Genomic DNA, 24989 nt, shown 5'->3' on the forward strand with positions numbered 1-24989 from the left:
TTTATGATCAGAAATTGTATATTTTAGGTTTTTGTGCTAAAATATTTATTTTTTATTTTTTGGCAGTGATGTCACAGTTCACCTCCTCCCCTTCCTGTACAATCACCTCCCCTTCTATAACCCACTAATAACATAGGATCCATCAATCACAATAAGTGATGTCACAGCTGACCCTGCTCTTCCCTTCCCTTCACAATGACCTTTGCACATGCTCATGAGATGGTTCAATTCCAAAGACAGAGTTGGAGTCAGTTTATTGCTGCTGATGTTCATGTGTATTTCCAGAAAGAACAGGAAGTAGAATTATAAAATAACCCTAGTGGCCAGTGTGAAAATTGCAATATTTCTGGGGGGTTTTAATACAGATTTTGATATGAAAAAAAAAACATTATACAATGAAAAAAATACATTTCACATGAAAATCTGATTTAAACAAAAGCTCATTTTCAAAAGCTTAAAGGAATGCTACAAGTAAAAAGCACTGTGTTATGCCTGAGGGGGTACAATAGATACACTAGCCCCTCAGGCCCTGCACTAGACATAACATCATTTTTTCATGTAGTGTTTACTTGACAATCTGCTACTAACAATTACAATCGGAAACTAGGGTGTGCACCGGATTTTTCCTTTATTGTCACTGTAAATTCTAATTTCAGGAGGACATTTGATCTCGTGTTGTATTGTCGCTTCTGCTGCTGAAGAACGGAGACAGCTTGTTTTGGAAGTTCACATCTGCATTTGTTTCACTTGAACTAGGTTAACAGCAGGATATTAAATGCTCGGAGATAGTGATTTTTTTTGTAAATAAATTAGATTTGTAAATAATTCAGCACGTTCGGGAATCTAAGCCGTATAATAAAAATATTTTATCCTACAAAATGCGCTATTTTCCAGCTGGTGTAAAAGAACGTTTTTTTTTTTCTGACTTTGAAATTTCATTTTCCCTGAATATGTCAACACTGTATAAGTCGCCTTCTGCACAGCACAAATAGCAAATAAACACTTCTGGGTGTTGATCCAAAATCCCAAGCGTGAGAAAACGGCACCTACCTGACATTCAAGGTTTTTCAAAGTTACATAATGTTAATGTAATTTAACTGCACTTGTCTGAAAAGCAATCAGTAGTCCAATTATTAAAGAAATTGTCCAATTTATTTTTAGAAAGGCTCAATAACAATGTGTCCAAATTCTTTGCTGTGTACGTCTAATGCATAACTGTGATGATGGGTCCTCAAGTAAAAAAGAGATGCTGCAGCTGCTCTCCACGCTGACGTAGAAATGACAAGTTGTTCTGGTTCATCCCATGAGAGAGAGATGCTACAGCTGCTCTCCATGCTGACGTATAAATGACAAGTTGTTCTGGTTTATCCCATGAGAGAGAGAGATGCTGCAGCTGCTCTCCATGCTGATGTATAAATGACAAGTTGTTCTGGTTCATCCAATTAGAGAGAGATGCTGTAGCTGCTCTCCATACTGACGTATAAATGACAAGCTATTCTGGTTCATCCCATGAGAGAGAGATGCTGCAGCTGCTGTCCATACTGACGTATAAATGACAAGCTGTTCTGGTTCATCCCATGAGAGAGAGATGCTGCAGCTGCTCTCCATACTGACGTATAAATGACAAGCTGTTCTGGTTCATCCCATGAGAGAGAGATGCTGCAGCTGCTCTCCATGCTGACGTATAAATGACAAGTTGTTCTGGTTCATCCCATGAGAGAGAGCTGCTGCAGCTGCTCTCCATGCTGACGTATAAATGACAAGTTGTTCTGGTTCATCCCATGAGAGAGAGATGCTGCAGCTGCTCTCCATGCTGACGTATAAATGACAAGTTGGTCTGGTTCATCCCATGAGAGAGAGATGCTGCAGCTGCTCTCCATGCTGACGTATAAATGACAAGTTGTTCTGGTTCATCCAATTAGAGAGAGATGCTGTAGCTGCTCTCCATACTAACGTATAAATGACAAGCTATTCTGGTTCATCCCATGAGAGAGAGATGCTGCAGCTGCTGTCCATACTGACATATAAATGACAAGCTGTTCTGGTTCATCCCATGAGAGAGAGATGCTGCAGCTGCTCTCCATACTGACGTATAAATGACAAGCTGTTCTGGTTCATCCCATGAGAGAGAGATGCTGCAGCTGCTCTCCATGCTGACGTATAAATGACAAGTTGTTCTGGTTCATCCCATGAGAGAGAGCTGCTGCAGCTGCTCTCCATGCTGACGTATAAATGACAAGTTGTTCTGGTTCATCCCATGAGAGAGAGATGCTGCAGCTGCTCTCCATGCTGACGTATAAATGACAAGTTGGTCTGGTTCATCCCATGAGAGAGAGATGCTGCAGCTGCTCTCCTCTCCACACTGACCTATAGATGAAAGAGACAGTTGATAAATGACAATTATTAAATGAGTTGTCTCATTTTTTTCTGAAGGGCCCACCAAGATGTTAAATATGATATGTGGCTGTTAGTAAGTATTTAAATACCCTGCAGCACCTCCAGAGTGAATTGAGACATTATACAGTTTCTATAAAACTCAATGGGCTTTTTATCTAATGTATGTGCTGTACACCTGTCCTGGGTTTGGGCTCTGCTCCCTTCAAATCAGTTGGCTGAACTCTGCTGTGCTCCACGTTGGGCTTTGCAAGTGGCCCAGAGTGCTCCCATACGGTCATCTGCCTAGGCCTATATAAGGCCCACCAAGACACACACTTGTGTCTTAGTTTGACTGTGTACCATGGCCTTCTCCATATCTGTTTTCCTGTGTCCTGTCTGCCTGCAGCCTCCAGTGTGTCTGGTACCTGCTCCATAACTACTTTCCATTGTGTCTGTGGCTCTAGTGCTTCTAGTCCTTGTTTCCCGATTGCGTTACTTGCCAGCTACACTGACACCCATGACCTGTGTGCCACTTAGACCTAGGGCTTGGAGGACCCACCTCACCAGATGAGCCAAAACAGCATGGTTGTGCTGAATCCTCCAGAGAGAGATGGAGGGAGATATGTCCTGCAGCTCCTCTCCACACTAATTTATACGGTAAATGATAGGGGATGGTGGGTTATCCATATAGAGAGAGAGAAATCCTGAAGCTACTCTCGACAATGACGTATAGATGACTGTTGATAGATGACATTTACTAAAGGAGTTGTTTCATTTTTGCCACCAACATAAAGATGAACATAGATTGCTCTACTGTAGGCCCCCCAGCATTTAACTTTTAATCTGTGGCTGCCATCCAGTGTTCTGTTTTCCCCCAGAGCCACCATTGTGGAATTGAAGTATTACATAGTTAATAGAATTCAGTCGGTTGTATGTCTAATGCATGAGTCTACTGGGTCTTTCAGAGAGAAAGAGATGCTGCAGCTGCTCTCCACTCTAACTTATATATGGCAGTGTGTGCTGTATCCTTCAAAATATTTAGATTTGAGAGTCCTCAGTGGTTGATACCTTTTAATGGCTAACTGAAAAGATGGTAACAAATCGCAAGCTTTCGAGACTATGCAGGTCTCTTCATCAGACTAATATACCACAAAATCTGAAGAGTCACATATTTATACACAATAAGACACACAAAAAATTCAATAGGTAAGACAGGTGATGGAAAGCAGAGTTATTATGGAAGAGATAAACAGTTCTGGCTATAAATATTTTAGCAATTATAGATAAGGAGTGTGAAGGTTTTATTGTCCTGTGACTAGGTCCAGTGTTATGATTGCCTCACAAGTCTGAGGGGCACATTCCTTAGTTGATGTAGAATGGCATAAATCCATGCGACACATTCATTCCTGTTCTGAAAGTGTTAAAGGTCACCATCAGTTTATATTCTGAGATTCTTCTTTCTCTTTGAGATTTGAAGTTACATTTTAATACCAGAAATTTCATGTCTTGTATGCTGTGATCAGGGGAACAAAAATGCTTGGCTACAGGTAGATCTATTCTTTTTTCTTTTATTGTGTGGCGATGATGATTCATCCTTGTTCTAAGTTTTTGCCCTGTTTCCCCTACATAAAGACCCCCAGCTGGACATTTATTACATATAATTAAGTACACTACATTAGATGTGATACAGCTGAACGTACCTGGGATCTTATAGTTCTGATGTGAATTGGGGATCTTTATCTTGTCTGTGGTCGTTATAAACGGACAGGTTTTACATTTTTTCTGGTTGCAAGGAAAGGTACCTGTAGCTGGTGGAGATGACAGGGAGCTTCTAACAATGATGCTTCTTAGATTTGGGGGCTGCCTGAAACACAGAAGTGGGGGGTCTGGAAATATGGATTGTAATTGGGCTACCATCCAAGAACAATTGAGAACCAGATTACAAGAGCCTCCAGAATATCAAGGAATCATCTCCTACATTACAAAACCAAACAAGAAAACAACCGGGTGCCTCTAATAGTCACCTACAATCCAAATCTGGAGGCGCTAAGAAGAGCTGCACGGAAAGTACAACCCTTACTACAAAAAGATGCCCGATTACAATCCATATTTCCAGACCCTCCACTTCTGTGTTTCAGGCAGCCCTCAAATCTAAGAAGCATCATTGTCAGAAGCTCCCTGTCATCTCCACCAGCTACAGGTACCTTTCGTTGCAACCAGAAAAAATGTAAAACCTGTCCATGTATAATGACCACTGACAAGATGAAGATTCCCAACTCACATCAGGACTGCAAGATCCCAGGTACTTTATCACATCTAATGTAGTGTACTTAATTATATGTACCAAATGTCCAGCTGGGGGTCTTTATGTAGGGGAGACAGGGCAAAAACTTAGAACAAGGATGAATCATCATCACCACACAATACAAGAAAAAAGAATAGATCTACCTGTAGCCAAGCATTTTTGTTCCCCTGATCACAGAATAACAGATATGAAATTACTAGTATTAAAAGGTAACTTCAAATCTCAAAGAGAAAGAAGAATCTCAGAATATAAACTGATGGTGACCTTTAACACTTTCAGAGCAGGAATGAATGTGTCGCATGGATTTATGTCATTCTACATCAACTAAGGAATGTGCCCCTCACACTCTCAGACTTGTGAGGCCATCATAACACTGGACCTAGTCACAGGACAATAAAACCTTCACACTCCTTATCTATTAACTGCTAAAATATTTATAGCCACAACTGTTTATCTCTACCATAATAACTCTGCTTTCCATCACCTGTCTTATCTATTGCATTTTTTGTGTGTCTTATTGTGTATAAATATATGACTCTTCAGATTTTGTGGTTTATTAGTCTGATGAAGAGACCTGCATAGTCTCGAAAGCTTGCAATTTGTTACCATCTTTTCAGTTAGCCATTAAAAGGTATCAACCACTGAGGACTCTCAAATCTAAATATTTTTCTATCTACTGACTAACACGGTATAAGAACATATAGTTTCCCTATATCTGTATCCTTCAGAAAGAAAGAGATGCTGCAGCCAATCTCCTTTCTAACTTATATATGACAGTGTGTGATAGGTTCTTCAGAGGAAGAAATGCTGCAGCCGCTCTCCTCTCTAACTTACAGATGACATTCTATGCTGGGTCTTTTGGAAAGAAAGAGATTCTGCAGCTGCTCTCCTCTCTAACATATAGATGGCATTGCATGCTGGGTCTTTTGGAGACAGAAGCTGAAGCTGCTCTCCTCTCTAACTTATAGTTGATAGTGTATGCTGGGTCTTTTGGAGAGAGATATGCTGCAGTTGCTCTCCACTATGCTTTATCGATAACAGTTGCTAGTTGACAATTTTTGAAACGATTTCCCATTTTTAAGAAGGGTCCATAGGATGGTTACAGATTATTCTGCTGTAATGCCTCCCAGCAGTTAACTGTAATATGAGCTTTGCAGGAAGAGTTCAATTTCCCATAGAAGTCAGCTGGGTCTATCTCTAATGCATGGGGCTGGGTCCCCCAGAGAAAAAGAAATGCAGCTGCTCTCCACCATTAGAGATGACAGGGCATGCTGAGAGAGGGATATGCTGCATTGTGATGACTATCTGGATTAGAGGAATCGACGAATATCTTGGAATTCTCTTACAGAGTATTTGAAAATTTTATTTCTTCTCAAATTAATTTGAGCTAATATATTTTTTCACTTCGTTCTTATATCTGGGTCACTATGGGAGCTGAATTTGCCGTCATATTTGCGGCCGTTTAGCTTATTAAAAGCAAATAGAATTGGAAACCAGCTAAGTAGAATATTTAATATCTTGACAGAAGACAATCAAGGACTTACACTTCCATATTTTTATTTTTTACTTTAGAAAAAATAACCTTTCAGGTTTGTTGTGAGGCCTCGTTACTTCCTCTGCTTGTAGAGTTCCCCGTTCTTCTCTAACGCTGTTGTAAGGCTGTGTTTCCTGTGATTTATATTTATGTATGCACAGATTATCACCATGTGTCATCCAACATATTCATGAGCTTTAGATTTGATGACTTGTGCAATTTGTCAGCTAGATCCTGAAGAGATCAATCTCAAGAAATAAGCTGCCCTTCCTTATATCATTCATCATAAAAATTCCCATACATTCATATTACAAATGTATACAACATGATCTGGACCACTGAAGACACAGACAGGGTATTAAAACCACATCCTCGGCAAAACATCATGGTCCTTGAATTTAGCACAAATAATATAAGCTCTCTCACATTATCTGAGGGAAGTACAGGACAAAAGAGGAGAATCTAAGATATTTATTTTTCTGGTTTCATTTAGTATTTTTATGTAAAAAGCCATAAAGCTGCATGTAGGACTCAAAGAGAAGACTTAAGAGTCCTGTTGTGCCACCCACCTAGAGAAAGCATGTGAGTCCTACTTACCACACCCACATTGGAAAAAGCCTGTGTGTCCCTTTTACTCCACCTACACACAGTGATTGACAGCTCTGGCCAGAAACGTTTATATACAGAGAGCTGTCAGAAACTTTTTGTGGATGACACCCGAGGCTTGTAAACAACAAGAGTCTCATCTGTGCCCGCCATGCTGCAGAAAAATGGGGATACTGGCTGGGTGTTTTACCTTAGTGAAACACTACTGCAGACCACATGTTGTCGCTTGACATGGCTGGCCAGGACCGAATGAAGTAGAGACAAATAAACGAGACCAAAGTCTAAAAATAAATGTTTCTTTACTGAACAAATTTATGAGAAGTATATACATCAGATAGCAGGTATGACACTTAGAGAATACATCTTCTGCACAATCCCGAGGCAGGAACTTCACGGTTAGGCTTGGCGGCACATTTCTTCTGTTATATGTTGTAGTTAACCAACAAACCATTATGGGAACCTCCATCTTCCCTTCATGTGTGGACCTTCCTGGATGAGGTGCGTCACTACGACTCCTCACTACTATTCTCAAAGTCCATTTCAGGTGGGCCACATGCTCCTTGGTGTGCCACTGCATCTTCAGATCCCTGTTGGAGAATACATGTCACAGCCTGGCATCTTCTCCTCTATGACCCTCAGGTCTGGCTACTCTTCCACTTCTTATCTAGTATAGATAACGTTTACTGTAGGCATCCTCTGCCACTTAATTCTTGTTTGTTTCAGAGCGAACTATCTGAGTATTGACTCGCCCCCTGGGCCGCGTGGGAAACCCGGAACCGGGCCTTTTGTGGGATGCTGGGGGTTGTAGTCACCGTGGCGATGGCCCGGTCCCGTGGCTCAGGGTGGTCAAACCAGTGGCAGTCTATTTATGGGGTTTTTATGGTTTACTGTCCGACTATGCCACTCGTGGATTGTGGTCAGGATGAACCGCCGCTGCAGGGCAGACCGCTGAGGCTGGTGTTGTGGGTGCAGCAGAGTGTAGTACAACTCCCCACGGGAGGAGTATAGCCTCAGGGCAGTGTAGAGTGATGATGGTGGTTGTGGTGCGGGGCGTCCCAGTACTAGTAGTGCTGACGCGGTGAGAAAGCACAGAGACAAGGTGTTACAGTTCAGGTTCTTTACTCACAGTTCTCATCCAGGTCACTTGTGCACAGGTAGGACCGCCTGAGCCGTGCTGCGTCCACCAGGCTCGATCAACCCCCAGGCAATTCCAGAGTGTGGCACAGGACTCCCTTCTATCCTTTCGTCAGCCGTGCCCCACCAGTGACACTACTTCTGTCCAGCTGCCTCGGGTCTTCTCCTGGGAGGACTGGATGCCCACTTCCCTGACCCTGTGTGGTGTGCCTTCCTAGTAGGTGTAGTGAGGGGTCGCACCAGTAAATGATCACGACCTCCGGTTCTTGGTTAAGGATTAGTCACCTCCACCAACTTGGGATCCGGTACCCTGTTCTGCCAACCCATCACCTGTAATCTCCTGGGTCCTTAGGGTTCCTTCTGCCTTCGTGTCTCTGGGCCTCTCTTGGTGTTCTGTTCCTTCTTACTTTCCTTTCTATTCTCCTCTCTTCTCTCGGGCCCCGGCCTCTAATCTAGGCCTGGCGATGGAGCAGAGCTCCTGCAGAGCCTCTCCTCACAGACTGCACTTCTTCTCTGCACGACTGAACTCTCTCTCTGTCCTAAGATGGTGCCCACCTCTTATACCTCCCTCTCTGTGTATGAGCCCAGGTGACTTGCAACCAATGGGCTCCTACCTCTGCCCAGAAACCGTCCCCTCCTGCTCCTACATCACTGGGTTTTCCTCCCCCCTCCCCACTCCAGCCAGGGACATGATCTGTCGTGCCTGCATTACTGTACTAATGGGAGCACCGTTGAGCTGTCCCCCGGAAATGGGGTGTATGTGATGCATGCAGCTAACTGAGTCCCGGTCCACACACCATCCTTACCCGGGAGTGGGATATCACACCTCTGGTTAACATTAGGACCATAGGTCTTTCTTTTTTCAGTACTTATCACTAACTGCCTAAGAAACAGGAACCTAGTTCCTTTTGTCCACTTAATTCATCCCTCCATGGGCTGGCTCCAATAGTTAACCCTGTCTGCAGCTAACTAAGTTCTGTAGGTCAAAAAACATACAAAACAATATATACAACAGATCAATGCATTATATTACTATACGATCTTCAAGGGGGTATCAACAGCTTCTTCCTTTCCTTTACAGACTTTCTCTATGTGGGTGGAGTAAGCAGGTCTCACAGATTTTGAATCCTGGAAGTATCATACAAAAATGTTATAATGGCCAACAATAGCCTTTCCCTATAGTACAGACCTCTTACTGGGTTCAAAGTTGTGTTTGCCAATGACCATATGGTGATTAAGAGGAAGATACAAGAGAGAGATGATCCAAATTACCCTATCTGGAGGGATGTCACAGTAGAGAGAGATCATTTGCACATGGAAACACGAGAAGCTATGGGATGAAACTGAAAGGGAGAAGATACATATTAGATATTAGAAAAAACTTTTTGACAGTGAGGATGATCAATGAGTGGAACAGGCGGCCATGAGAGGCGGTGAGTTCTCCTTCAATGAAAGTCTTCAAACAGAGGCTGGGCAGACATCTGTCTGAGATGGTTTAGTGAATGCAACATTGAGCAGGGGGTTGGACATGATGACCCCGGAGGTCCCCTGAACTCTAACATTCTAGGATTCATGATTCTGTTGGATGCACATCATGCATTACCTATTTTTATTGCATGGACAATGTAGATATATTTATTATTGTCACCCTCTTTACCAAATTTTGGGATCCATCTACGACCAAGACATTCCAGTATTTCCTGCACAGTTCCGGCCCAGCATTGCAATACCATACGTCTGGTGAGAAAAAAACAATGATAAAAAGTCATTTCTTTTACACCACTCTTTGGAATTGCCAGCAGAATTTGTATTAGAAAATAAATCTAGGACTCAATGTCTGGTGACTCCGGGATTGTTATATAACAAGACGCTTGAAAAGTGAATTTAAGAGAAAATGGATTCAGACCTGTCATATTAGACAGCACTGTGAGTCGATAGCTCAGGAGACTCACTTTAATATGTGTTGTCATCATGGATATGAAGGTCTGTGCTGTGTTCTGTGGCGGATTCACAGTTTAAAATGACCTATTGTAAAATCCATATCAAGTCTTTGGGTCCGTACATAGTTCTTCTGCTTTTTGGTTTTAGTCATCAGTGGAGTTCTCAGAACCCAGACCCCCACCAATTAACCACAGCAAACAAAGGCTGCAACAAATACATATATACATACAAACAATTTAATATAAAAGATTAGATACTCTTTGAATTCCGTTTACAAGTTCAGTATTTCCTCAGCCAAATATCAGTATTTGTAAGCAGCTCAGGCAGCATAAATGCCCCCAAAATCGTGTACAGAAAATAAAAATGAAAATTCTAGAATAAGAAAAAAAAAATATGCTTCAGTTTGTAATAGGTAAAAAAAAATAATGGAGGATACATTCCTAATCTCAGAAGTTTTAAAAGTTAAAGTGAAACTCTAAATAAATAACTTAGCAAACAATTTGCAAGATTCCCATAGTGATTGTGGTGACATTGAAAACCCCCAATTAACTATTTTTTATGGATAGGATGGGACATAAAAGAGAGTAGAAGACATGGTCAAATCTCCTTGAAAGGGAGTGTTCAATACTACAGCATGGCTAGAGAAACAACCATAATCAATTTTTTCTTGCAGTACAGAAGATGGCCTGTGGGGGCAGCTGTTTAATCGTACGTAGAACATTTACTGCAGAGTAAAGATTTAGCAAAAAAAAAAAAAGACCAAAACATCAGCCTTTCCATTATCATCTCTCAATATAATTTATTTATCTTGACCATATTGCACCATATTGACTACAGGAGTCCGTTCTCTCAGCCAAACCATAGAGTGGCAGCATTTGATGCGGTGAACACTTCTCCTGTAGGTGTTGGAAGCTTCCTTCTTCCTTTGGATTATCAGATATCACCCGGAGTTTTGGCAGCCTAACCTCTTATATGTAGATATAAAACCAAAAGGTGAATTGTTTCTTTGCATTAGCCTATGGAGAAGGGTTGTAAAGGAGTAACGTTTGTTCTTGTGGAAAGTGACAAGCCAAGCATGGCATGTCAACGTGAGGAGACTTATAAGCCATGCATGATCCTCTGGGAAATTAAATATGCAAATTGTGTTTTCAGAGACGAAGGGGACTAGAACTCTACTACCACCTATTGGAAGCATCGATCGTAAAAATAAAGTCAATATCGACTCTTTAACGAGTCTTGCAATATGACGTAGGATAAAAGCCAATGCAGAATCTCCCATTTGCAGATACAGTGTTTCGGGGTATTGCCCCTCCTCAGTGCAGAGTATATGATCTGATTTAGCTAGATGCGAGGCTCTGGATTGGGGTGTAAGGAGTAACTTTTCTTCTTGTGGAGAGTAACAAGCCAAGCCTGGCATGTCATGTTATAAGCTATGCATGCTCCTCTGGGAAATTAAATATGAAAATTGTCACTCTCCCCAAGGAAAAGCGTTACCCCTTAGACCCCAGTACAGAGCCTCTCACCAAGCCAAATCAGATATCATACTTTGCACTGATGAGTGGAAACACCATGTCTTCAAATTCCGATTCTGGTTTGGCTTTTATTCAAAGTCATATTGCAAGGCTCGTCAAACCGTCGATATTGACTATTAGGATCGTTGCTTCCAATAGGTGGTGCTAGATTTCTAGCCATCTTCCTGTCTGAAGAGACAATGTGCCTATGGAGAAGCAAAGACAAGACCTCACGACAATGAGTTTTGAACCATCTCTGCTCCATATTTATTTATCTATTATGCTTACTTATATAGCATCATCATATTCCACACATATTGTAATTAATATCCCATTGGGGCTCACAACCTACATTCCCTATCAGTATGTCTTTGGAGTGTGGGAGGAAAATGAAGAACCTGAAGGAAACCCAAGCAAACACGGCAGGGGCGGACACAGACTGTAGTGGGCCCCTGTGCAAGAATTTTTTTGGGGCCCCCCCCTGCCCTTCATAGGGGGCATGAAGGGCCCCCCCCCGTGCATCTCTCACCCCCCCCCCCCCCCCCCCGTGCATCTCTGATTCCCCCCACTCCTAGTTAATTAATTGTATTTAAACAAAATAAAAATTGTTATACTTACCCCCAGGGCCGGCTCCAGGTTTTTGTGGGCCCTGGGCGACAGAGTTTCAGTGGGCCCCTTTAACACATACCATGATTCATGATGCACAGATACCACAGAGAAATATATATATAGTACTAGGCCAAGGATTTCACTTCTTACATTACATGAGTGATATCTATTGTAAATTCTACAATAGCTCAGAAACCGGCGAATCCTCACAGCGCACAGTGCAGACCGGACAGTATAGTCCTCCATACAGTATTATGGGCACCATATAATGCTCCATACAGGATACTGACCCCCTTATAATGCTCCATACAGGATACTGGTCATCATATAATGCTCCATACAGGATACTGGTCCCCATATAACGCTCCATACAGGATACTGGTCCCCATATAACACTGCATACAGAATACTGGCCCCCATAAAATGCTCCATACAGAATACTGACCCCCATATAACGCTCCATACAGAATACTGACCCCCATATAACGCTCCATACAGAATACTGACCCCCATATAACACTCCATACAGAATATTGGCCCCCATGTAATGCTCCATGCAGGCTGTTCCCCCCTTATAATGCCCCATGCAGGATGACACCCCCCTTTTAATGCCCTATGCAGGATGTCACCTCTACCCCCCATAAAATGCCCCATGCAGGATGTCACCTCTCCCCCCATATAATGCCCCTTGCAGGATGTCACTTCCCCCCTTTTCAATGCCCCATGCAGTATGTTAGACCACCCCCTCCCTTACAATGCTCCATGCAGGAGGTCTCACCCCCCCCTCCTTATAATGCCCCATGCAGTAAGTCACACAACCAACCTCCTTATAATGCCCCATGCAGGATATCAATTCCCCTATTCCCCTCTTATAATGCCACATGCAGGATGTCACACCTCCTCCCTTATAATGCCCCATGCAGGATGTCACTTCCCCCCTTCCCCTCTTATAATGCCCCATGCAGGATGTCACTTCCCCCCTTCCCTTCTTATAATGCCCCATGCAGGATGTCACTTCCCCCCTTCCCTTCTTATAATGCCCCATGCAGGATGTCAATTCCCCCCTCCCCTTCTTATAATGCCCCCATGCAGGATGTCACTTCCCCCCTTCCCCTCTTATAATGCCCATGCAGGATGTCACCCTCCCTCCCTTATAATGCCCCATGCAGGATGTCACTTCCCCCCTTCCCCTCTTATAATGTCCCATGCAGTATGTCACCCCCCCCACCCCCATATAATGCCCCCATGCAGGATGTAAATTCCCCCCTCCCCCTCCCCCATATAATGCCCCATGCAGGATGTCAATTCCCCCCTCCCCCTCTTATAATGCCCCATGCAGGATGTCACACCCCCTCCCTTATAATGCCCCCCCATGCAGGACGTCACTTCCCCCTTTCCCCTCTTATAATGCCCCATGCAGTATGTCACCCCCCCCCCATATAATGCCCCATGCAGGATGTCACACCCACTCTCCCCCCACCATATAATGCCCCATGGCCCCATACATAAAAAAAAAAAAATCAAATACTCACCTCACTTCTCACCTGATGCTGATCCGGACTCCAACATCGCCTGCGTCTTCCCGCTGTGACAGCTCAGGAGAGATCGCGCGCGGTGTAAACATTTCACCGCGCCCTCTGACCTGAGGCGTCACAGTCAGAGGACACGGAAGATGCTGCGGAGGCACGGGGAGGGGTAAGTATTGTGCCGGCACCGTCACATGACCGGAGATGTCCCTGCGCTCAGCATGGGGCCGGGGAACCATGCTGAGCACAGGGACATCTCCGGTCATGTGACGGCGCGCGGGGGGCCCCATGAGGAGACGCACAAGAGGGGGGCCCCAACGGCCTCCGATTGGGCCCCGACCGGCCGGGCCCCATGCTGGAGTCAGGGCAGTCATGCCCTGATGGCGGCCCTGCTGGAGGCTGGAGGGGCCCCCTCTCCCTTGGGGGCCCCCGTTCAATGAACCGGCTGCACGGGCAGTAGGTCCGCCACTGAAACACGGGGAGAACATACAAGCTCATTGTAGATGTTGTCCTTGGTGGGATTTGAACCCAGGACCCCAGCGCTGCTAAACTACAGTGCTAACCACCATATGTCAGACATAGCTCTGCTGCATATGATATATATATATATATTGTGCCTTTCAATGCATGCGATCACTGCTGACTTACATACTTTATACAGTCCCCTGTATTCTGCAGTTGACCGTTTCTAAGCAATCATGGATGCATTGAACATGGATTATTTAGAATGTTGTGTTGAATTTTGATCTTTTGTGTCTTTTCTGAGTATAACTCTTATGTTTAATTTCAAGTCTTTTCCTGTATTACTCCTGCACCATCGGATCCAGCGTTGTAGTGACTGCTGTACAGGGGGGCTCAGAGTCTAATTTCCTTATTGTCAGTATGTGCATTTCCTGGGGCTCATTTGTTGCTGTGATTGATTACGAGTGGTCAGAGGAGCCGCACACGTGTGTAACAGAGAGCTCTATAATTGAAGTGCCATTTGATTATTGCATTGGTGTTTTTCTCGCACAGTGAGAACATTCTTCTTTTTCACTGTATGCAATCCTCTTGATAACGGCAGACGTAAAAATACAAATACTATACAGGCATTTGGCTTTGTTTTTCTCTCACGTGTTCTATCCATGTTTTTCACCATAAGGGTTCATACCCTTATGTCTGAAAAAGAAACGTTCCGATATCTTGACCGAAAAAACGAACGACTATCATGCGATTTTTCACACCTAGCATCCGTATGACTTCCGTGTGACATCCGTATGCAATGTGATTTTAACATGGGCTTTTCCATAGGGGAATTGTCTAGGGCTTTTACACAGTTTTCTATGGCAATATTTTTCACTACACATATAAATATGTGTATATGGATAGATAGATAGATAGATAGATAGATAGATAGATAGATAGATAGATAGATAGATAGATAGATAGATAGATAGAGGTGGATTAAGAGTAGCCAGGGCCCCGGGCAGTTTAACCAATAGGTTGAAATTAATTCTGCTCGATATTACCATAGTATCTATAATATACTTACCTTGTAATGTCTTCACATCCTGTTCCGTCCAGATGTGTCCGGATCCCAGAATTCCAAGCGGCGGAAGTTTGTCGACCGACACATTGGGACACCCAAGTGATGGGTGTCTCAATATGGAAACTGCTGGTGGTACCAGCCTCTTGCACGGTACCGCCAGCGGAACACAGTCGCGAACACGCCGCCGCCGTGATCAGCCGAATGATTCACTGACCGCCGCCATCTTTGTACAGGAGGAGCACATGCGCAGTTTTAATGTGACCGCCGCTATCTGCCTGCACAAAGATGTCTGATTTACTGCGCGGGGAGACAGCTCAATCGAGAGAACACATGAGGGAAGAAGACAGCACAGGGGTGGAGAGAGAGAGCCGACAAGGGGGAGAGCACATGGGGTACACAGGTCAAAGAAGAGATCACATGAGAGGAGAAGACAGCAGATGGGGGAGAAAGAAAGCGCACAGGGGGGAGAGAGACAGAGCACAAGGGGGAGACAGCTCAAACGGGACAGCACATGAGAGCATGAGAGGAGAACACAGCACAGGAAGGAGAGAGACAGCAGACAAGGGGGATAGCACATGGGGTACACAGGTCAAAGAAGAGATCACATGAGAGGAGAAGACAGCAGATGGGGGAGAGAGAAAGCACACAGGGGGGAGACAGCTCAAACGGGACAGCACATGGGGGAGAACACAGCACAGGAAGGAGAGAGACAGCAGACAAGGGGGATAGCACATGGGGTACACAGGTCAAAGAAGAGATCACATGAGAGGAGAAGACAGCAGATGGGGGAGAGAGAAAGCACACAGGGGGGAGACAGCTCAAACGGGACAGCACATGAGGGAAGAACACAGCACAGGAAGGAGAGAGACAGCAGTCAAGGGGGATAGCACCTGGGGTACACAGGTCAAAAAAGAGATCACATGAGAGGAGAAGACAGCAGATGGGGGAGAGAGAGAGAGAGAGAGTGGATAGGTGGGTGAGCACATGGGGGGGAGAGATTCTCAACGCTGCAAAGCCTGCCCCCATCGTGACATCACCGCCCTCCCGATGCGATAGCATCGGGCCTCCATCTAGTAAAAAATAATTATTATTCATAATTGTATGACTTAATATTGAGCAGAATTAAGTATCCTGACATCCCCCTATATACAATATGAGCCCCCACATAGCCTCCTCAATCAACAACATCAACAACCAAAGCGATCAACCTATGGGGCCCTTATACATGTAAGCCCTAACAAAAACTTGAAAAATTATTTTTTTATTTAGTTTAAAAACCCCAAAACATACAGACCTAAATACACACACATAGCACAGAAAAACAGTGATATAAAAAAGAGCAGAAATGCGGGGAGTTGGGGACTAGTTTTGCCCTTCACAATTCCCTTCCTGACAGCGGAGGTTGGCACCCTAAGTTTACACGATATGGTGCCCCAGCTCCTCATCGACTGCCCCTCTGTAGCCCAACCACTACTCTAACTGACCAGGTATTCTCAATAGGTGATCAGATAATATTTAATGAACATTTATAAAATATAGATACTAGTAACCCTTCAGATCATAAATGGCCAGTTAAGTGGCAGTGTAATTAAGTCACAAAACATCCATAAACCTCACAGACACATGAGGCATATAGCCCCTACATACAGTATGAGCCCCCACACAGCCCCGTACATACTGTTTGAGATTCCACAAAGTTCCCTATGTACAGTATGAGTTCCCACACAGCCCCGTACATACAGTATGAGACCCCACATGTCTACCTAGATTCAGTATGAAAACTCATTTAACTACCTATATACAGTATAAGCCCCAAATAGCTCCCTGCACAGCCCCAGTTTGCATCCCCACACAAGTAACATCACCCCCTTCTCCACACAGGCACTCAGCATGCAGCCCTCATGAGTGACATTATCCCCTTCACTATGCAGCCCCATGTGAGTAGCATCCACCTTGCATGCAGCCTCACAAGAGTGACATTACCCATTTCCCCTTGCAGCCGTCCAGCATCAACCACCCTTACCCGCACAGCCCCACATCACTCCCCCTCCACAGTCCCCTTCTCCACAATGCCCCTCATCATCATCATCATCCCTCTTCTCCACAATCCCCTCATCATCATCCTCCTCCTCACTGCCCCATCATCATCCCCCTCCTCACAGCCCCCATCATCATCCCCCCTCCTCACAGCCCCCATCATCATCCCCCCTCCTCACAGCCCCCATCATCATTCCCCCTCCTCACAGCCTCCATCATCATCTACCTCCTCACAGCCCCCATCATCATCCCCCTCCTCACAGCCCCCATCATCATCCCCCCTCCTCACAGCCCCATCATCATCCCCCCTCCTCATAGCCCCCATTATCATCCCCCTCCTCACAGCCCCCATCATCATCCCCCTCCTCACAGCCCCCATCATCATCCCACTCCTCACTGCATGCATCATCATCCTCCCTCCTCACAGCCCCATCATCATCCCCCCTCCTCACAGTTCCCATCATCACCCCCTCCTCACAGCCCCCATCATCATCCCCCCTTCTCACAGCCTCATCATCATCCTCCCTCCTCACAGCCTCATCATCATCCCCTTCCTCACAGCCCCATCATCATCCCCCCTCCTCACAGCCCCATCATCATCCCCCTCCTCACAGCCCCCATCATCACCCCCCTCCTCACAGCCCCATCATCATCCCCCGCCTCACAGCCCATATCATCATCCCCCTCCTCACAGCTCCTATCATCATCCCCCTTCTCACAGCCCCCATCATCTTCCCCCCTCCTCACAGCCACCATCACCATCCCCCCTCCTCACAGCCCCATCATCATCCCCCTCCTCACAGCCCCCATCATCACCCCCCTCCTCACAGCCACCATCACCATCCCCCCTCCTCACAGCCACCATCATCATCCCCCCTCCTCATAGCCCCCGTCATCATCCCCCCTCCTCACAGCCCCGTCATCATCATCCCCCCTCCTCACAGCCCCCATCATCATCCCTCTCCTCACAGCCCCCAACATCATCCCCCTCCTCACAGCCCCCATCATCATCAACGTCCTCACAGCCCATCAACATCATCCCACCTCCTCACCGCCCCCATCATCCCCCTCCTCACAGCCCCCAACATCATCCCCCTCCTCACAGACCCATCATCATCCCCCCTCCTCACAGCCCCATCATCATCCCCCCTCCTCACAGCTCCCATCATCATCCCCCTCCTCACAGCCCCCATCATCATCCCCCCTCCTCACAGCCCCATCATCATCCTCCCTCCTCACAGCCTCATCATCATCCCTCCTCCTCACAGCCCCATCATCATCCCCCACCTTACAGCCCCATCATCATCCCCCCTCCTCACAGCCCCATCATCATCCCCCTCCTCACAGCCCCCATCATCAGCATCCCCCCTCCTTACAGACCCCATCATTATCATCCCCCCTCCTCACAGCCTCATCGTCATCATCCCCCCTCCTCACAGCCCCCATCATCATCCCCCTCCTTACAGCCCCCATCATCATCACCTTCCTCACAGCCCCATCATCATCCCCCTCCTCACAGCCCCCATCATCATTCTCCCTCCTCACAGCCCCATCATCATCCTCCCTCCTCACAGCCCCATCATCATCCCCCTCCTCACAGCCCCATCATCATCCCCCTCCTTAGAGCCCCCATCATCATCCCCCCTCCTCACAGCCCCATCATCATCCCCCTCCTCACAGCCTCCATCGTCATCAACCTCCTCACAGCCCATCATAATCATCCCCTTCCTCACAGACCATTATCATCATCCCCCCTCCTCACAGCCCCCATCATCATCTCCCCTCCTCACACCCCCGTCATCATCATCCCCCCTCCTCACAGCCCCCATCATCATCCCCCCCTCCTCACAGCCCCCATCATCATCCCCCCTCCTCACAGCCCCCATCATCATCCCCCTCCTCACAGCCCCCATCATCATCCACCCTCCTCACAGCCCCCATCATCATCACCCCCTCCTCACAGCCCTCATCATCATCCCCCTCCTCAGAGCCCCCATCATCATCCCCCCTCCTCACAGCCCCCATCATCATCCCCCTCCTCACAGCCCCCATCGTCATCAACCTCCTCACAGCCCATCATAATCATCCCCTTCCTCACAGCCCATCATCATCATCCCCCCTCCTCACAGCCCCCCATCATCATCCCCCCTCCTCACACCCCCATCATCATCATCCCCCCTCCTCACAGCCCCATCATCATCCCCCCTCCTCACAGCCCCCATCCTCATCCCCCTCCTCACAGCCCCCATCATCATCCCCCTCCTCACAGCCCCCATCATCATCCCTCTCCTCACAGACCCCATCACCATCCCCCTCCTCATAGCCCCCATCATCACCCCCCTCCTCACAGCCCCATTATCATCCCCCTCCTCACAGCCCCCATCATCATCAACCTTCTCACAGCCCATCATCATCATCCCCCTCCTCACAGCCCCTTATCATCATCATCCCCCCTCTCCACACAGATCCTCATCATCCCCCTCTTCTCTATACAGCCCATCATCATCTTCCCCATGTAGCCTCACGCATATAACATAAACCCTTCTCCTGTGAAAGCCCCTCCCCCATAAGCAGCCTTATACACATAGCTGTGGCCATTTCCCTATGCAACCCTACATCATGCAGCCCCCATACAATACCATCAGCCACACCTCTTTGCACCCAAAATTCATCCTCAGCCCACTCACACTGAGTCCTGTGTCCTCATTCCCACCTGCACACAGCTCCATCATGCAGCCTCTCAGTCCTCTTCAGCAGCCACAGCTCCAGCTCCAGGCTGCTTTCTGCTATGGGGTCTTCACTAGATTGAAGGAAGCCCCGCCCCTACCAGTGACACCATTCCCACAAAAAATCAACTGCACTCTAGACGCTACAGAGCTGCAGATGTCGGTGCACAAAGGATTATATGAGGGCAGTCTGGCTATGAGCCCCCCGGAGCCTCGGGCCCCGGGCAGTAGCCTACATTGCCCTCATTATAATCCGCCTATGGTCACAGCGAGTCACTGAGGAGCGCACGCATGCTTGTGCTCCTCTGTGTCTCTGCAGGTTAGCAGGCTGGATGGTCGTGTCCAGCTGTGATCCAGTCTGCCATCTAGATATAGCAAAGCTGGAGCCGTCGTGGGACACATGGATGTTCCTCACGTCGGAAAGATAAGGATGAGGTTGCTTTATCATTTTAGTTTTCTTGCAGGTGACAATGGCTTCAGCTGGAATGGGTGTGATGGTAAGTATGGTTTCATTTAGAACATTAAAAGGTGTCTGTGTTTATTTCAAATAAAATGTTTTATTCTGGGTGTGGGTGTTTTTTTTAACATTTCACTTTCACTATGGGGTTAGTAATAGGGGCGTCTTATAGACGCCTCCCCATTACTAACCTGGGCTTGATGTCAGCTGGCATGATAAGCTGCCATCAACCCCAACCCTATTACCCCACTGCCATCGCTACAGGGCAGTCGGTAGAGCAAGGCTAAGTGCCAGAATTGGCTCATCCTATGGATGAAGAATTTCTGGGGCAGCTGAGGGCTGGTGTCTCTAGCCTGGGAGGGGGCCAATATTCTTGGCCCCTTCCTAGGTTATTAATATCAGCCCCCAGCTTTGCTAACTGTTAAAATAGGGGGACCCCACGTCTTCTTTTTTTGGGGTCCCCCATTTTAATAGCCAGTAAAGGCTAGGTATTCAGCTGGGAGTTGATATTAGTAGCCTGGGAAGCTCTATGGGTATTACCCCTCTTCCCAGGCTATAAACATCCGCCCCAGCTGTCTGCTTAACCTCTGCTAGAGAATAAAATTACGGGGGACCCCACGCCATTTTTTTTTAAATAAATTCTTTATTTTAACAACAAATGACAAGCACAGTAACCAGCAGGGTCACTGTACTAATGATATATATGACTGACACCTTTTTATCCATCTATATCTGTGTTGTTCTATTCTTTCTATTCTAAATTCTCGAGTCCTGCTGTGATTTTACAATACGTGGCTGATGAATTGCTGGCTGTTAAAGAGACGGGTACGTCAAAATCGGATGGCACTCGCATGGTCCGAGTGCCGTGTGATTTTTTTCACGCACCCATTGACTTGCATTGGCGAGTCTCGTCCGAGATACGTGACAATACGCAGCATGCTGCGATTTTTTTCTCAGCCCGATTTCAGCTGAGAAAAAAATCGCAGATGAGATGTCACTCATTGATTAACATTGTTCCGAGTGCAATCCGATTTTTATCGGATTGCACTCGTTCGTTTTTCTCGCATATGAGTATGAGCCCTTAGAATATGTATCCATTGTATTCTATGGTGCTTTTCACATATTGGTGTTTTTTGAAGACCGAATAAAAAGAAAGTAGAGACAAGTCCACCCGTCAAGGATCAAAATTACCCATAAAAGTTTTATCGTCCATGAAAATCACAGATAGCACACGAATGCCATTCATGTGTCATCTGTTTGCTAATCGTTTTTTAACATTGTAATGGGTTGGAGAAGCTTTGTCAATAATTTTTTTAGCATATAGGAAAATCATTGATCAAACTCTGATGGTAAAAATCGACACAACGACCAAATACTGATGTAAATAGGATCCAAAACTCAGTCTGTTTTTTTTACAATAAGAATATGCACACACAGAGTTTTTTTTGGTGTTGTTGCCTTTATGGAGCAGTAACTGAGCAGAAATTAAAAGATTTTTAAAGAGATTTGAGATAGAGAGGATTTGGAGAGTTTCTATTCCAAAAACTCTTCAAAAAACTCTGTGTACACTTGATCTAAGAGTTAAATAATTGTTGTCTGAGCCCTAACTACTAACATTTGCCTCCATATTCACTAAAACGTTTAGGTCTCTTTCCATCAGGAGCCTCTCACCTCTGATGAAGCAAACTGTGCGAAACGCGCGTCGAGTTGACCGTTCACTAGGAGTCCCCTTTTACTTTGGTTGGTACCATGCATTTGACCATGCTGTAACATTGTTTAAATTAAAATATATTTTGGGTGCTCTTCTATGTTGTGTGTGATTCCAGTCATTACTTTACATATGTTGGATGTCAAGCATTACTATCTTCATTTAATATTTATTGATTATAGCTGGAAACACTATATATATACAGTACAAACCAAAAGTTTGGACACACCTTCTCATTTAAAGATTTTTCTGTATTTTCATGACTATGAATGTGAGGAATGTCTATTTCTTACACATTCCTCCCATGTAATAAAGCTGGCAAACACGGGAGCGATTCAACCATATCACCGAGCAGCTATAAATACTCGGAGCTCGGCCCGAGCATACTCGGAACAGAACATACTCGCTCAACCCTATTTAGTACCCATCTGCACTGTGCCATCCCTAATTGTCCTGCTCATTTTTCCTTTTGTCTGGTTCTTAACTTTGAGTGGATTCCTTGTACTGTACTTTTTATATTGATTTTTTTATCTATTTTTCAATAAAGTTGTTTACTTTTGCAATTTTATATGGTCTGAGTCATGCTTGTCATGCTAGGGTTTTCATGAGGAGCCTCAGTTGCAGATTCCAAAATAGCGATCAATGCTGTGTTATTTTTCATACCAATATGGTAGAAGCGAACGGACCCCATTCAAATTCCTGGTTTCCCATTTAATTACATTACAAATACCTGTTTTGGGGCCAAGAGTCTCTCAGCAGCCTTCCCTGGGACCAACAACCTATAGGCTGCATTTAACAGGTTCCCATGGCACTCCATGCGGCTCACACCACACACTGCCTGTATTTCATCTCAGCAGTGCCGTACTACTCACAATAAGACCTTGTTCACAAGTCCAGTATTTGGTCAGTATTTCTCAAGCCAAAACCAGGAGTGGGTGATAAAGTGGTGACATTTTCGATTATACTTTTCCTCTGATTGTTCCACTCCTGATTTTGGCTTACAAATACTGATGTAAAATACTGATCAAATACTGAACGTGTGAACTTAGCCTAAAACATAAATATCACATTTACAAGCTAGAACAACAAAACAGCCTCTAGAATATAACATACTGTAATTAAAGGCATGGTGTAAAATAAACATTTGATGATAACGGTGCCTAATTTAAAGAATCTAAACAAGCCGCAAAAAAAATTCAATTATTCTATAATTTTATCCTGTAATCCCCAACTTTTCTCTTATCCTTTTTTATCTTATAATGCTCTATGTGTCCCAAGCATGCCCCTTCCTACTTCTCCCCATTGACTGTTATACAACTAGCTTCAGCAGGTGCCTCCCCCCTCTGCCCTGATTGATAAGGGGGCAGGGCTGCAGTCGGCAACCAGCAGAAGATGGAGAATAACCCTTGTGTTCTCCCCAGGTTATTAAAGAAAATGCTGCAGACTAACATACAGTGAAGTCGTCTATATTTCAGAATTTAAACATTCATTTGCAGGTTTAATATCCCTTTAAATGACCCTTGTCCCGAGCCAGCCTTGGCACTATTATGTAGGAGCCATAATATGGTCGTCTTTATTTGTAAGCTATGATTGCTTATGCTCCTTGCCGCGCAGACCATCTATAGCTTGTCTATGTGATGAGAAAGATCGACAAGAGTTAAGGATTGAGATCGCATCGGCAGCAGGAATGTTACCTACCCCGCTCCCCATTTACAGAATTACTCATTTACAAATGCACTTTTACTCCCTTTATGCATAAAAGATAAATCAACAGCGATTCACTCAAATGTTCTTATGCCATTTTAGCAGGTCCTAGGGCGCCCCCTCCTGTTTTCATGCAAAAATTAGTAATACGCCAGACAGTGCCGATAAGATAATCTGGCTTCCTACAGTTAGTTATGGATCTGTAACATTATGTATAAATTTGCCACAAGAAGTGAATGAATAGGATACAATGTTGCAAATTATCAACAAATTCTAAAGGGTAACACTAAAGAAAATCATGAATCCACCTGAATAGTCGGACTCGACTATCTGCTTCAGCTTGTACATCTCATTAAATTGGCTCTGTTATGTTTCCAATGTAGTAGCTAATGACAGTAACGGCACAGATATTAGATGGGGACTAGGGGAGTGTTATGGCGTCTACCCATCTATTGGAAATAGGAAAGGGCAAATATGTGTCCCTTGCTAAAGTAATCCCAGACAGGGACTATATTAGAGCAGCAGCCCCCATGTAGGTAACAGTCAATCCCATAGCCACCATGCTCCAAAAAAGAGACAGCCACAGTGCTAAAAGTGACAGCCTCACTGCCCACTTAAAGGGAATCTGTTAGCAGGTTTTTGCTATGTAATCTGAAGACAGCATGCTGTAGGGGTTAAAACACAGATTGCAGTGATGTCTCTCTTATTAAGCTTAGTGATTTTGTCTGCTTGCAAAGATTGTTTTAGCACCTGATGATTATCATTGCTGTACACAGTAGCACCTGCATGCTAGTCCGACTCCGCCCCCTTATGTGTTGATCAGCTTACTGTCTATGGACTATGTACACAGATAGCCTGGTGTGGGCAGGGTTAGCTTTCTCAGCTCTGCTTCAGGCTAAATCTAAATACTCTTCTTGTTGGCTGCACCCAGTAAACTAAGTGATACATCATTGGAATCAGGTTCTCTTTGCCTACATTATGAAGCTCTCAGATGAGGTAGTAAAAAAACTGCTGACTGATTCCCTTTGACAGTGACAGTCACATTACCCACATATAGCATACAGCCGCATTGGCCATATAACAAGGACAGACATAAGGCAACACATGACAGTCACAGAGCTCCGAAAACAGTGATAGCCCCAGTGCCTCCATAACAGTCATAGCCACAGTGCCCACATAATGGTGACAACCACAGTGCCCCAATAACTGCATAAGCCATAGTAACAACTTAATAGAAACAGTCACAGTGCCCTCTTAAAAGCGGCATCATTGTGTTCTGCAATAGGA

At 45.3% G+C, this 24989-nt stretch overlaps 1 long non-coding RNA gene across 1 annotated transcript; it reads right to left on the reverse strand.

Moving 5' to 3' along the window:
- Positions 1–267: 267 nt before the first annotated feature.
- LOC141156551 (uncharacterized) lies at positions 268–19941 on the reverse strand. Its single transcript, XR_012247661.1, has 3 exons — positions 19821–19941; positions 9613–9692; positions 268–2367 (listed from the first exon to the last, which is right to left on the reverse strand). It is a non-coding gene; the product is annotated as an uncharacterized lncRNA (long non-coding RNA).
- Between the last annotated feature and the right edge of the window lie 5048 nt (positions 19942–24989).

Source organism: Phyllobates terribilis, unplaced genomic scaffold (genome assembly GCF_046119375.1).
Source record: "Phyllobates terribilis strain yellow unplaced genomic scaffold, ASM4611937v1 Scaffold_8__6_contigs__length_399053987, whole genome shotgun sequence".
Lineage (NCBI taxonomy): Eukaryota > Metazoa > Chordata > Amphibia > Anura > Dendrobatidae > Phyllobates > Phyllobates terribilis.